Source organism: Stegostoma tigrinum, chromosome 38, assembly GCF_030684315.1.
Source record: "Stegostoma tigrinum isolate sSteTig4 chromosome 38, sSteTig4.hap1, whole genome shotgun sequence".
Lineage (NCBI taxonomy): Eukaryota > Metazoa > Chordata > Chondrichthyes > Orectolobiformes > Stegostomatidae > Stegostoma > Stegostoma tigrinum.
This window is the reverse complement of record NC_081391.1, coordinates 22,254,954-22,270,114: the sequence shown is the minus strand read 5'-3', so window position 1 is coordinate 22,270,114 and position 15,161 is coordinate 22,254,954. Positions and strand designations below refer to the sequence as shown.

Sequence of the window (15,161 nt, the reverse complement as noted above, 5' to 3'; positions counted from 1 at the left end):
CTATTACTAATTAACTGTTCCAATATAGTAACATCCCATATACACCTTGGCAAAAGGGTACATTCAGACACCGATTCTTACAGGCAGGTTTCCAATCCAAGCGGGAATAACATCTAGAGAGATTTCCAAGAGAGGCACAGTTAGGAATCACCGACGGAAGCTTGCAACTTTTGTGGACCCAAACTACTTCCAGCTGCTATCGCTGAAAAACTGGAAAGACTGATCTGAGAGAACTGGACCCTCCCCTTCCATTGTTAAACTGTTCTTCAAAAAAAAATCCTAAAGACCTGCTCTGATTGTTGACTTAGGCCATCTCCATAGCTGCTTCAGCACCTCTGCCTTTACAACCTCTCCCTTCTTTAAAAAAAAAACCCAGGACAAAATAATGTCTTCAAAGTGACAGGATCGTCACATAGTTCTCTGTCCAGCTTGTGTATCTCCTTAGGCCCAGGCTGCCTTAACTGGACCAGTGTGGACATGGCTCTAATTGGGGTCCCCCTGGTTTCTATGAGCTGCTGGAGCAATAGTGTGCATCTGTGTTGTACCCATGATGTAGAAGATCGCAGAATCTCTGCAGTGTGGAAACAGACCCTTCAGCCCAACAAGTCCACACTGACCCTCGGAGCATCCTGCCCAGACCACATCCCTGAACACTGTGGGCAATTTAGCATGGCCAATCCACCTCCCCTGCACACCTTTGGACTGTGGGAGGAAACCAGAGCAAACCCACACAGACACGGGGAGAATGTGCAAACTGCACACACACAGTCGCCGGAGGCTGGAATTGAACCCAGGTCCCTGGCACTGTGAGGCAGCAGTGCTAACCACTGAGCTACCAGGCAGCCCATGCAGTTCAGCATTCCAAAGCAATATAATGAGGGGTATAGACAGGCTTACTGGTAGGTGTCTTTTCCCTAGGATGGGGAATTTCAAGACTAGGGGGCATGAGAAAGATTTCAAGAAAAACATGCAGGGTAAATTTCTTTACCCAGCGGAAGGTTCGCGTATGCAATGAACTTCGTGAAGAAGTAGTGGATATGGGTATAATTACAACATTTAAAAGACATTTGGGTAAGTACATGAATAGGGAAGGTTTGGAGGGATATAGTTCAGGAAGCAGGCAGGTGGAGCTAGTTTAGTTTGGGTTATGTTCGGCATGGACTGGTTGGACCGAAGCGTCTATTTCCATGCTGTATGACTGTGTGACTTCACAGAAGGATTGCCAAATAAAGTTTGACTCTGAGCTGCAGGAGGAGATACTGGGAGAGTGGACCAAAAGTTTGGTCAAGGAAGATGGGGAGGGTCCAGTGAGCATTTAAGATGTGTTGTCGGGGGCTGAGTGAGAGAATTCTATAGTGCCGAGTACTGAGCATTGCAATTATCTGTTACTCTGCTAATGTTGCTTGACTGTACCGTCTCCGTTAGCCTTTGAATGTCTGCTCACCACTTCATTCACTGAAAATGAAAATTCCACCATCAGCCAAGAAGGGGATGGGTCTGGGTGGGATGCTGCACAGGGGGGCAGTGTGAGCTCGATGGCCTGAATGGCCTACTTCCACGATGTGTGGATTCTATGATTTGTGATTCCTCTGCCAATGTTCCAGTAGGTCAGGGTGTTGGGGTTTCTGTGTTTAGCTGAAAAAAAAACACTCCCACTGATCGCAAAGCCCATTGCTATGGGCCACACAGAAACTCTCTCCTTTCTCTTTGGAATTACAAAAAGCTTGCTCTCTTTGCTAATAAGAACAGGCTATCCCCAGATGCAGGGTACTGGTCCGGGAAGGTTAATATCTCATTTAGCACCAGACCAGGATGGCAGTTTCCTTCCCTAAAGGACATTAGTGAACCAGATGGGATTTTCCCGGATATAGGGTCATCATTAGATTCTTAATTCCAGATACTTATTGACTTCACATCTCACCATCTGCTGTGGTGTGATTTGAGTTCAGCTCCCCAGAATATTACCTGTGTCTCTGAATTAACAGTCCAGCGATAATACCACAAGACCATTGTCTCCCCCTAATTTACCAGCTCAGAGTGCTGATGTTGTGGGGGGAGCAGGGGAACAAAGGAGAGGAGTTCAGTTCATTTCTCATTGTCCCCTCCCATCTTTTGACTCTCTCTTGCACCCTGTCTTGCTCATGCCCTCTCTCACTCGCGCGCTCTCTTTAGCTTTCTTCCTGTCTCTCTCTTTCGTTGCTTTTACCCCATTCCTGCTCCTCTCACCTCTCCAAGGGTCTGGTTTAGGAGCTGACCAGGCAATTCCCTGGACGCAGCTTTCAGTGTAGCTCATCAGTATCTGACTTTGAGCTGGGAAACGATGGAGGGGGTTGAGGGAATTGAGAGGCTTGGGCTTCTGTTGGATGGAGGTCCTCAGGAGGGACGGGGGATGGAGGGCCTTGGTAGTGGGGGGTGAGGGGGAAGGTGTGGAATGGAGGGCCTCTGGGGTTGGAGGGGTGGGGAGCGGTGGTGCAGTGCCGTGGGACAGGGGGCCTCAGGAGGGGAGGGGAGGGGGGTGTGCCGTGGGACAGGGGGCTTCGGGAGGGGAGGGGGCCGTGGGACAGGGGGCCTCAGCAGGGAAATTGAGGGCTTCGAGGTGGGCTGTGCAATGGAGGGTATCGCGGTGGGGGGTGGTTGGAATTGAGGGTCTTGGGGTGCTGTGGGAAGGAGGGGCTGGGGTGGAAAATTGAGGGGCTTGGCAGGGGGGTTGGCTGTGAGAATTGAGAGGCTTGAGTGGGGAATTGAGGGTCTTGATCGGGAATTAAGGTGTTCAGGGTCCTCAGGAGAATTGAGAGTCTTGGGGGGTGATGGAGGGGTTCTTGAGGGATTCAGGGTATGTCCGGATTGAAGGAGGGTTTTGGAGGTGAAGAAGGGGTAGAGCCGAAAAAGAAGTTTAGGGTGATGAGGTCAAAGGTTGTCGGGGTCGGAGGAGGGAGTCAGCATATTTGGGGCAAATGGCGCACAGGCACTGGGTGGGGCAGGGAAGGTGAGGTTTTTTTCGGGTGTGTGTGGTGAAGGAAGATTTAGAGGTAAGGCAAAGGATGCTTGGGTTTGCTGGGCAGAGGTGGAGCCGGGGTAATTGCCCTGTGTTTCTGTCTGATCCTCAACGGGATACAGCATGTGTTGATTTCAGACAGGAACCGATCTGTTATTAATCGTGGCCGACTATCTGGCTGAAACCAATGTCTGAATCATTTAAAAACCTAGCACTGGGCAGGCACTCTGGTTCTGTACTAGCTCTGTATGGAGTTGTTGGTGTGTGGCCCCAGCACAGGCTCCATGGTCACACAGAGACCTACTTGTTGGGTCATCCCTAATTGCCCTGAAACTGAGCACCTCACTGGGTTATGATCCCCTAGCAATTTTCAAACCCTCGATGTTCCAAAAGGTTTTGCAGCCAATTCAACCATTTTGAAGGTGTGTCCCCTGTTGTAATGTAGGAACATGAAAGCTCAGTTGAGCGTAGCAAAAGTTCACAGCCTCTCTGTTAGTTGGTGAATAAGTGTTATCCAGGACAACTGCTCCTGCTCCTCTGCAAAACAGCAATCATGGGATCTCTAATGTCCACATGAGAAAGCAGACGTGGTGTTGGTTTAACATTTCAGCTGGAAAACAGACCCTTTCGCACTGCAGCACCCCCTCGGTGGGGCATTAGGAGGTTCTCTGGAGTGGGGCCTTGAAACTCGAGAGGTGAGGAAGCGACAGACTGCGTCAGAGCCCACACCTCAAATAGCAGTCCAATTTTGGCTTTGATAGATTTTATAGCAGCTGCTGGCTTTGCAGCAGGATCTCAGTTTCAGCGAACAAAACAGAAAAGTACGTCCAGTACTGCCGGGGGCATGGAAACTTTAATAGGAATTGTTTAGCAGTGACTGCTATCGCCTCAGTGTTCAGCAGAGAGAGGAGCTTAATTGGAAACAGATGAACATTTTCTATGAGAAAGCTGGTCAGTTGAAGGTTGATCCTTCTCTCGACAGTCAACTCCTGCCTCCCTCTCTCTATGTCCTCCTTGCTGCTTTCTTGAGTCTGAGATCTGAGCATCTCCAAATGCTTCTAGTTTTGTCCCTCGTGTATTATCTTCATCTTGTTTGCATCTTCACTGCACTGAGCATCACACTGTCTCTTGCTCTGTCTGTCTGCCTCACTCTCTCGTTCTCAGCTTCTCGAAACTGGGAACACATCGTGACCCCAGCTCTTCTTTCAAAGATCACCCATCTTAATCTCCTGCTGTGGCATGTTTAGGGCTCCTGCAGAGTGCCATGGTTGATTAGGGTCATGGCCATGTCATTGCATTGGTAATCTGGAGGCCCAGGCTAATGCTCTGAGTCAGAAGTTACATGACACCAGGTTATAGCCCAGCAGGTTTATTCGAAATCACAAGCTTTCGCAGTCCTGCCTCCTCATCAGGTGAAGTGGCCAGGCAAAGACTTCACTGGAAGAAGGAGTGAGGCTCTGAAATGCTTGTGATTTCAAAAAAAAGCCAGTTGGACTACAACCTGGTGTTGTGTGACTCCTGACCTTGTGCACCCCAGTCCAACACCGGCACCCCCACATCAATGCTCTGAGGACCTGGGATCAAATCCCCTCCCCCACCCGCCATGGCATCTGGTAGAATTTAAAGTCACTTAATGTACCTTTTTATTTGTAAAATTTTAAAAAGTACATTGAAACATGTTGTAATCAGAAAGTTATGAAAAGTCAAATGCAATTCACCTTGTGTGAATACAGCGTGTTCAACTCTTGGGAGCCTCAATAGAATTGTAATATACTTGATATTTACAATATATATTCCTTGGCAGGCTTACAGTCCAAGGGGAAATCATTTCAAATTGAATAATTAAAATAATTAGAGTGAAATAGAACTTTTTTCCCCATTTGCAATATATTCCACTCTGAAGTGTGTTAGTATGACTGCTGATGTAGACGGTTAATATTCTGTGTCAGGATAGACTCTACGGTGAGCATCTTATTGCCTGTGCATGGTCCATCCATATTCAGGTCTATCATTGAGCCGTTGGTGGCTTCATCAAGAGAGGACAGTGGTGTTTTTATTGTTCCAGCTGGTTTCTTCATTGCTTTGCTATCTGCTGCTTCCCTGGGTTTGATGATTTTTGGCATTATTACAGATTATTTTAAAGTTTGTACACTCTCTGGTTTGTCCTCAACTATCCTGCAGCTTCAAGATGATTTTGTAATTTACAGTTAATGTGATGAAGTGGTTTTCAGAAACAAAATTGCATGAAATGTGTTTTTCTTTTGTGAGCTGTGGGTGTCGCTGCCAAGGCCCATATCACTTGCTCGACTCTAATTGCCCTTGAACTCTGGCTTGCTGAGCCACTTGCAGGGAGCAGCTAAGAAACAACCTCTTCCCAACCTCCCCCCCGCCGCTATGCTTTCAATTCCCCTCCCTCCATCCGCCTGTCTCTGCCCATTTCGCCACTCCTCCCTTGACACCCCCCCATCATTGACCATTTTCATTGCTTGCTGCTGCCTGATGACCCACTCAGTCTGTACTCTGACAGCCTCCTGCTCCGACACTGTTACCAGGATAGTTACAGCTTGAAGCTGCCTTTTGTGGCCTGACACAGAATGTTTCAGGCTGTGCTCAAATTGATGCAGTCTGCTCAGCTGCCTGTGTGAGTGATCCCAGCTGTTAGCCTGAGCTCCTGGTGATTACACTTCCTGATATCCCTCATCCTTCACAGGGCATCCATTCAACATTTCACCTCCTGCCTAGTTTGTGCGTGAAAGCAGCTTCATCTCCTGGACCCAGTCCTCTCAAGGGGCCAATGCCATTAACCCACAAGGCAATCTGGAACCTTTTACCCCCACAGAGACGGGGCAACAATGTCTGGCTCAATAATTTGGGATCGTTCCTCACTGTCTAGTTGTTGTTATAGTTTGGAGCCTGTTGCTAGCTAAGATTTACTCAGTTAGGCTCTCACTTCTGAGTCAAAAGGTCACTTTTGAACTTGACACTTGGATCCCAGAGTTGCTGTCCCATTCTACTGTTCTGCTGAGTGTTACTCTGTTGGAGGAGCTGATCTAGAATTCAATTTTAAAACCGTAACCCCTCCCCTCGATCTGCCCTCTCAGCTGGATGTTGTAGATTCCACGTCCAGGACAAAGCAGCCCCTGCTTGAATGGCACCACATCCACTCCCTCCACCACGAACGTTCAGTCGCAGCAGTGTGTACCATCAACAAAATGACCTGCAGAAATTCACCGAAGATCCTCAGACAGCACCTTCCAAACCCACAACCGCTTCCTATCTAGAAGGACAAGGGCAGCAGATACATGAGAACACCACCCCCTGCAAGTTCCCCTCCAAACCAATCACCATCCTGACTTGGAAATATATCGCCGTTCCATTAATGTCGCTGGGTCAGCATCCTGGAACCCCATGCTAAGGGTATTGTGGGTCAACCCACTGCAGGTGGACCTCAGTGGTTCAAGAAGGCAGCTCACCCCTGCCTTCTCAAGGGGCAACTAGGGACGGGGCAATAAATGCTGGCCCCGCCAGCAATGTCTACCTCCCGTGACTGTAGTTTGTCTGAGATGTCTATCCTCCACCTCCTGCTCTCCACATTACCATTTAGGAGAGATCATTGTATATATTCAGCTCTGGCTGAAACTCTAATATTTTCTTTTCCCGAACTTTTCTTTTTGCTTCTGCAACTTCCCATGTTCTGCTTACAGAATTTCTTAACATCCATCTGTGCAGCAGTGATGCTTGTGGGTGGATAGGGGTCGGGCAGCTCAGTTGGCTGGATGGCTGGCTTGTGATACATTCTGACACCAAGCGTTGGTTCAGTCTTGCACTGGCTGAGGTTCCCATGAGGGACTGTCCTTCTCAATGTCTCCCCTCGCTTGAGGGGTGGTGACCCTCAGGTTAAAACCCCCACCAATCAGCTGTTTTCTAAAGAGAGCAGCCCTGGGTTTCTGGTAGGATTATGGTGATAGTGGCTTCCCCCAACTCCATTTTGGTTTGTAGACAGTAAGGACTGCAGATGCTGGAAGCCACTATCAGGACCAGCCAAAGTATGATACAGTCAACTGAAGTAGCTAGGGGAAAATGTAGGAAACATTTTCATGGAACGTTGGAAAGGGGGCAAGGCCACTTGGAAAAATCAGAAGAAGCTTTATAAAACATCATGCGTTGAGGGAAATCTAGAAGATAAGAATATGAGTTGAGTACAAACGTCAAAGAGACAAAAGCAAATGTTTTGGTCCTGACGAACGATTTTGGCCCAAAATGTTGACTTTCCTGCTCCTCGGAACCTGTCTGACCTTCTGTGCTCTTCCAGCTTCATATCTATTGACTCCATTTTGGGTTAGCCGTCTCCCTCTCTTTTCTCCCTCTCTCTAACCTTTGATGGTCTGCATCATCCCTTAATGGGCTTTGCACATAAATTGATTCATTTGGAAAACACGGGTGATGGTCAATAGGTGACACAAAAATACTATGGCTGATTTGGTGATGGGGGGGAAAAGGATATTCAGTTATTTTTAAGAGCACTTCAGGGTATGAAGAGAACATGGAGCGGAGACTGGGGGGGGGGAGGGGAAGAAAGAAAGGGAAATAAAAAGGGATTGGAGGAACTTTTGGGGGACGTAGAATCTATAACTGTCCCTAACAGGGCTGCTGTGGTGCAGAGTTAGTGTCCCTACCTCTGAGACAGGAAGCCTGAGTTCGAGGCCCACCTGATCCAAAAGTGTGTTGCAACATCTCTGAGTGGGTCATTTAGAAAATATCAGCACAACCGCCCCCTTCAAGAACCTCAGCTATTCTCCTGATATTCCACGCCCCCCACCCCACATAACAATCTGTGACATCAGTGGGTGCAGTTTAATGTGATCTCAGACATTAAACTGTTTCAGAACTGTTAGCTAATACAGGAACATCCACATTCCAAAGACCTCTCTTTGCATCTGCAGACCTTTCCATATTTTCCAGTCAGCAGGAAAGTGGATAGAAAGCAACATCTTATGAGATTTTGTTCTGGGCTTGAGTTTTCTTGTCAACACACCTCATCTGTTCACAAAACTATTTCTATCCTCCGTCTAATTTCTGTCTGCATCACATCTTCCATCTTCTGTTCTCATTTATGTCAAATGAACAAAGGTTGTCTACCTGTTCCACTTAGACATTCGTTCTCACTCTAGATTCTTCTCATATATACATTCAAGCTACCATTGCTTTTGTCTCTTTGATGTTTGTACTCAATTCATATTCTTATCTTCTAGATTTCCCTCAACGCATGATGTTTTATAAAGCTTCTTCTGATTTTTCCAAGTGGCCTTGCCCCCTTTCCAACGTTCCATGAAAATGTTTCCTACATTTTCCCCAAGCTACTTCAGTTGACTGTATCATGCTTTGGCTGGTCCTGAGGCTGTGAAAGGTGCAATAAAAATGCAAAACTGTGTTCTTTGTATGCCATTTTCCTTTACAGCACTTGTTTCGGTCGTGACTAAATCAGTGGATGCAGTGTCAAGCGCGTGGGCTGCTTTGTCCTGGTTGGTACCCACATAATTTTTAAGTCTTGTTGAAGCTGCACCCATCCAGACACATGGGCAGTATTCCATCACACTCTTGACGTGTGCCTTGTAGATAGTGGACGGATTTTGGGAAGTCAAGAGTTGAGTCAGTCGTCGGAAAATCCTCAGCCTCTGACCTGCTGTTGTAGCCAGAGTCATTTTATGAATTTGCAGAAGAAAGATTACATTTTGTCAAAGCTTTTCATCTTGCATTCATCAGAACAATGTGCAAGAATGCCAACGTACAACAGAACAATTGTCAGGCCCACAGTGCATCAGACTGGTGCATACTCACATTGTACATATACAACACAGCCCTGTACTTTCCAAACAGGATATGTATATGCTTTGGTGATAATGGGAACTGCAGATGCTGGAGAATCCAAGATAACGAAATGTGAGGCTGGATGAACACAGCAGGCCCAGCAGCATCTCAGGAGCACAAAAGCTGACGTTTCGGGCCTAGACCCTTCATCAGAGAGCTGATGAAGGGTCTAGGCCCGAAACGTCAGCTTTTGTGCTCCTGAGATGCTGCTGGACCTGCTGTGTTCATCCAGCCTCACATTTCATTATCATGTATATGCTTTGCACCTGTTTCACCTTTAAATAGATGAAACGGATATTGAAACAGAAATATACATAAGCCATTCTCTGATTTGTTCCTCAGAACAATGCTTTAACCAAGCAAAGCCAGCTTACCTCGTTTAAATTTAAACAAAGCTTGGCAGTTAACTATCGACCATCACCTACCTGGTTCACACTCTGTGGCAATGCCTACACAAATCACTCAGCATTCTTTCCTCCAACAACTTTCAGGGTTCTATAGAAACATTGCATTTGAAGTGAAAAGGTCATGTTGGATTTGAAACGTTAACACTTTTTCTTGCTCCACAGATGCTGCCAGACTTGCTGCAGTTTCTCTAGTGCTCTGTGTTTGTTTCAACATCAAATGTTACTCCCCTTTACCCTGGCATTCCTGCAAATGTCCTCAAGGTGTAAAGCTTTAATGAGACAAGATTGTGTTTCTTTTTGCAGTCATACTCATGTTTTGTAACAGCAAATGACCAGTTATATGATGATGGATGTGTGGGGAAATTCTAAGGTAGAAAGACCCTAATGGGAGTTATCTACAGGCCCCCAAACAGTAGTCAGGAGGTAGGGTGCAAGTTGAATCAAGAGTTGAAATTGGCCTGTCACAAAGGTATCACTACAGTTGTTATGGGAGGTTTCAACATGCAGGTAGACTGGGAGAATCAGGATGGTACTGGACCCCAAGAAAGGGAGTTTGTAGAGTGCCTCCGAGATGGATTCTTAGAACAGCTTGTACTGGACCCTACCAGGGAGGAGGCAATTCTGGATCTGGTGTTGTGCAATGAACCGGATTTGATCAGGGACCTCAAAGTAAAGGAGCCATTAGGAGGTCATGACCATAATATGATAAGTTTTAATCTGCAGTTTGAGAGGGAGAAGGGAGAATCGGAAGTGTCAGTATTGCAGTTGAACAAAGGGAACTATGGAGCTATGAGGGAGGAGCTGGCCAAAGCTCAGTGGTACAAGACCCTAGCAGGGATGGCAGTGGAACAACAATGGCAGGTATTTCTGGATATAATGCAGAAGGTGCAGGATCAGTTCATTCCAAAGAGGAAGAAAGATCCTAAGGGGAGGCAAGGGCAGCCGTGGCTGACGAGGGAAGTTAAGGACTATGTAAAAATAAAAGAGAAGTATAACATAGCAAAGATGAGTGGGAAGCCGGAGGACTGGGAAGCTTTTAAAGAGCAACAGCAGATAACTAAAAGGGCAATACACAGAGAAAAAATGAGCTATGAAGGAAAACTGGCCAAAAATATAAAGGAGGATAGTAAAAGCTTTTTTAGGTATGTGAAAAGAAAAAAAATGGTTGCCACTAAAATTGGGCCCTTGAAGTCAGAAACGGGTGAATTTGTTATGGGGAACAAGGAAATGGCAGAAGAGTTGAATAGGTACTTTGGATCTGTCTTCACTAAGGAAGACACAAGCAATCTCCCAGATGTAGTAGTGGCTGAAGGACCTAGGGTAGTAGACAAACTGAAGGGTATTTATATTAGGCAGGAAATGGTGTTGGATAGACTGTTAGGTCTGAAGGCTGATAAGTCCCCGGGGCCTGATGGTCTGCATCCCAGGGTACTTAAGGAGGTGGCTCTAGAAATTGTGGACGCGTTGGTAATTATTTTCCAAGGTTCTATAGATTCAGGATCAGTTCCTGCGGATTGGAGGGTGGCAAATGTTGTCCCACTTTTCAAGAAAGGGAGAGAGAAAACAGGAAATTGCAGACCGGTTAGCCTGACGTCAGTGGTGGGAAAGATGCTGGAGTCAATTATAAAAGATGAAATTACGACTCATTTGGATAGCAGTAACAGAATAGGTCAGAGTCAGCATGGATTTACGAAGGGGAAATCGTGCTTGACTAATCTTCTGGAATTTTTTGACGATGTATCTATGGAGATGGATAAGGGAGAGCCAGTGGATGTAGTGTACCTGGACTTTCAGAAAGCCTTTGATAAAGTCCCGCCTAGGAGTTTGGTGAACAAAATTAGGGCACATGGTATTGGGGGCTAAATACTGAGTTGGATTGAAAATTGGCTGGCTGACAGGAAGCAAAGAGTTGTGATAAACGGGTCCCTTTCGGAATGGCAGGCAGTGACCAGTGGGGTACCACAAGATTCGGTGCTGGGACCGCAGCTGTTTACAAAATATATTAATTATATAGACGAAGGCATTAGAAGTAATATTAGCAAATTTGCTGATGACACAAAGTTGGGTGGCAGTGTGTAATGTGAGGAGGATATTATGAGAATACAGGGTGACTTGGACAGGCTAGGTGAGTGGACGGATGGATGGCAGATGCAGTTTAATGTGGATAAATATGTGGTTATACACTTTGGTGGCAAGAACAGGAAGGCAGATTACTATATCAATGAAGTCAACTTAGGTAAAGGGGAAGCACAACGAGATCTAGGTATTCTTGTACATCAGTCGATGAAAGCAAGCATGCAGGTACAGCAGGTAGTGAAGAAAGCTAATAGCATGCTGGCCTTCATCACAAGAGGAATTGAGTATAGGAGCAAAGAGGTCCTTCTGCAGCTGTACAGGGCCCTGGTGAGACTGCACCTGGAGTATTGTGTGCAGTTTTGGTCTCCAAATTTGAGGGAGGACACTCTTGCTATTGAGGGAGTGCAGCGTAGGTTCACGAGGTCAATTCTCGGAATGGTGGGACTATCATATGCTGAAAGATTGGAGCGACTAGGCTTGTATACTCTTGAGTTTAGAAGGATGAGAGGGGATCTGATTGAGACGTATAAGATTATTAAAGGATTGGACACTCTGGAGGCAGGAAGCATGTTTCGGCTGATGGGTGAGTCCAGAACCAGAGGACACAGTTTAAAAATAAGGGGTAGGCCATTTAGAGCAGAGTTGAGGAGAACCTTCTTCACCCAGAGGGTGGTGGAATGCTCTGCCCCAGAAGGCAGTGGAGGCCAACTCTCTGGATACTTTCAAGAAAGAGATGGATAGAGCTCTTAAAGGGAGTGGGATCAAGAGTTATGGGGATAAGGCTGGAACAGGATACTGATTGTGGATGATCAGCCATGATCACAATGAATGGTGGTGCTGGCTCAAAGGGCCGAATGGCCTACTCCAGCACCTATTGTCTATTGAAAGGAGAATTACATCATTTTTAAAAATAAGAAAGGGTATTTTAGCTCAAGAAAGCATATCCCATAATATTAAAATGAAACAGAAAATGTAATAAATGTAAAACTTGTTGATTTTGGGTTTGCTTTTGCATTCTATCTCTGGTGATAGAGTGGCTTCTTGGTCTGAATTCTGTATGATTCCCCCTGGAATATTTATTGAGCTGCGGTTACCATGGAATCTGTGCCTGCATTTCCTGTTCTCAGGGTTTGAGGCCCCCTCTCTGTCAATAAGTCACTTCCTCCAATGTTATTAATGGTGTTAGCTGAGATTAGCTCACTGAGGTTGAAAGTGCTGAGTGTGCCTTTTGCGCACTGCTCCACAGCAGGGACATCTTGACCCTTCATCTCCCATGACTTCTTGTGAGGGTGGGAACTTGTAGTCAGGCAAGCCGTCTGCCTTGCTATAGCGCCTCTGATACCATAAAGCAACCCAAGGTGGATGAAATGGCTAACAAAATTTGACAGAGAGCCTCCTGGAGTGCTATTAGACTGGCGACCAAAGGCCTGATTTAAGAATTTAGATTTTTTTCAGGAGGAAGTCCAAAGTTTGAGATCCAGGCAGCGCTGGCTCTGATGGAGGGAGGAGAATTGAAGATGTGCAGGATGAGGATTGAGGTACAAACATAGAATATCAAAGAAACCCATCAGGTCCAGCAGCATTTGTGGAGAGAGCGAAACAGAGTTAATGTTTCAAGTTCAGTACGACTTTTTCAGAACTGAGTAAGAATCAGACTGGACTCGAAACATTAACTCTTGTTTTTCTCTCTCCACAGATGCTGCCAGACTTGCTGAGTTTCACCAACGTTCTCTGGTTTCAGGTTTCTAGCATACACAATACTTTTGCTTCTTTTTATGTTGTGTAAGACAGTTCACTCTAAAGGGTTAAGTCTGAAACTGTTGTGTAGCTCTGCCCACAGGGATATAATTTGACAATTTCTGGGAGGAGCTGGTCAGTTTCAGCCGCCTCTTGAGTTGTTCTAGTTTGTTAGGTTAGCTGTAGAGGTAAGTCTGACTGATATAGCTGCTAACTTGTAATCTCCTTGGAGATGTTCGTTGTCTTTTCTCAGTGTGATGAAACAGTATGGTTCATTAGGACTGTGGTGACTTTACTTATAAGGGGTTTGGTTAGCCTAGTTGGAGTGACAGCTGGGTTGCAATGTTGAGTAGCACGATCAGCGAGAGTTCAAATTCAGTTAATGTTACCATGAAGAACTCTCCTCCTCAACCTCTTCTCTCACTTGAGGTACGGTGACCCTCAGGTTAAACCACCACCAGTTATCTCTCACTAATGAGAGGGTAGCTGTCTAGTCCACAAGCACAACCACTTTATTAACCTCTTGTGATTGATGCTGTAGGTCACCATGTAGGTAATATGCTGATAACACAGTGTGGAGCTGGAGGAACACAGCAGGCCAGGCAGCATCAAAGGAGCAGGAAATTTGACATTTCAAGTCGGGACCCAAAGAAGTCATATGTGTTTCTAAATCCCCTTTCACAACCTCAAGAACTTTCAAAGGGTTTGAAGGCCAATTTGACGTGGTTGCAGTTGTAAATTGGGAAATGTGATCGTGCACAGCAAGCTTCCGCACACGGCACGGTGGTAATGGCAGCAGATGGTAGAATGTGAATTCAGTCAAAATGTGGAATTAAGGTCTAATGATGATCACTGTCAATTGTTGGGGGAAAAACCCATTTTCTGAAGAAGGGTCCAGACCCGAAACGTCAGCTTTCCTTCTGCTGCCTGGCCTACTGTGTTCATCCAGCGCTACAGCTTCTTATCTCAGAGTCCAGTATTGGCAGTTCCTACTACCCCATTTGGTTCACTAATGCCCTTTAGGGAAGGAAACTGCCATCCTTACCTGGTCTGGTCTCCATGTGACTCCAGACCCACAGCAATGTGGTTGCCTCTTAGCTGGCCTAGCCAGCAATTTCCTCATCCTGTGAATGAATTTTGTTTAAAATGCATTTTACAATGCCCTCGCTGTACTGCAGTGAGAGAGAGTGTATATTGGAGGAGGAAGGGGTAAAGTCTGACAAGAGAGGTGCTCCATCATTTTCCAAATGAACAGCAAGAATCATTTGACATTGTGAAGCCAAGCCAGAGCAAAGATGCAGGCTTCTGCATTTTTATTTGATTTTGCAGTGAGCCTGGGGAATAAATTACATTTACTGTAAGTCAGACTTTCCACTGTCAGCTCCCCAGCCCTGAGCTGTCCTCCCAGTCAGGCCTAGCAACTACCTAGGTGCTTAGTGCCAGGTTTGACAAAACTCAGCAAGGCAATCTAATGGGAGGCTCATATTTCTGATTCTGTGCTGACTAGAGACAGACATAAGTTCCTCACTTTATGACTGCAGTGTTTATTCTTCAACTTTCTTGGTCCTGACTATTTAAACTTCCACAAATGTGTCTTTCCCTCCTCTTACATTCATTTGCCCCCATGTCTGCTCTGTCTTTCTCTGTCCATATTTTCAAACTCTCTGTCTCACTGTTCTCCCAAAGTTTTCTCCTATCCTCTACCTTCCTTGTATTTCTCTTGCTGTGTTTTTTCTTTTCTCTCTTTGCGTGTTCATTCCCCTTTGCTACCCCCTCCATGAATTCTCTCTCGCACTTTCTCTTTCTCCTCCCGTCTTCTCTCTTTCTCTCTCCCCATATTCTCTCTTTGCCCCTCCCCATTTTCTGTCTCCCTCCCCCTCTCTCACACACACACTCTGAGGTTCTGTCCATGACAGCTTTGAATAAATTAGTAAATATTTCCTAAACCTTTGCCTTTACACACAAAAGCCTCAGCCAAGAACTAAAGTCAATCTGAGGCTAAGGGCAATTTAGTTTCTTCAGACAGCACGCAGCTAAACTGTTCCCTCGGTGAGAGGTCAGGCTCTCTCGAGGTCAAA

The 15,161-nt window shown here is 46.0% G+C and overlaps 1 protein-coding gene across 2 annotated transcripts in view; it reads left to right on the top strand.

Moving 5' to 3' along the window:
* Positions 1–15,161, top strand: part of LOC125447192 (tetraspanin-4-like) — a 40,241-nt gene that overhangs the window by 3,431 nt on the left and 21,649 nt on the right. Inside the window, exon 1 of one of the 2 annotated variants that reach the window (XM_048521402.1) lies at positions 13,236–13,271. The exons of the other annotated variant lie outside the window; for it this stretch is intronic. The gene's annotated coding sequence lies outside the window, so the exon portion shown is untranslated. Of the gene's footprint in view, positions 1–13,235; positions 13,272–15,161 lie in introns of those variants that run through there. 2 annotated transcript variants of the gene reach the window in all.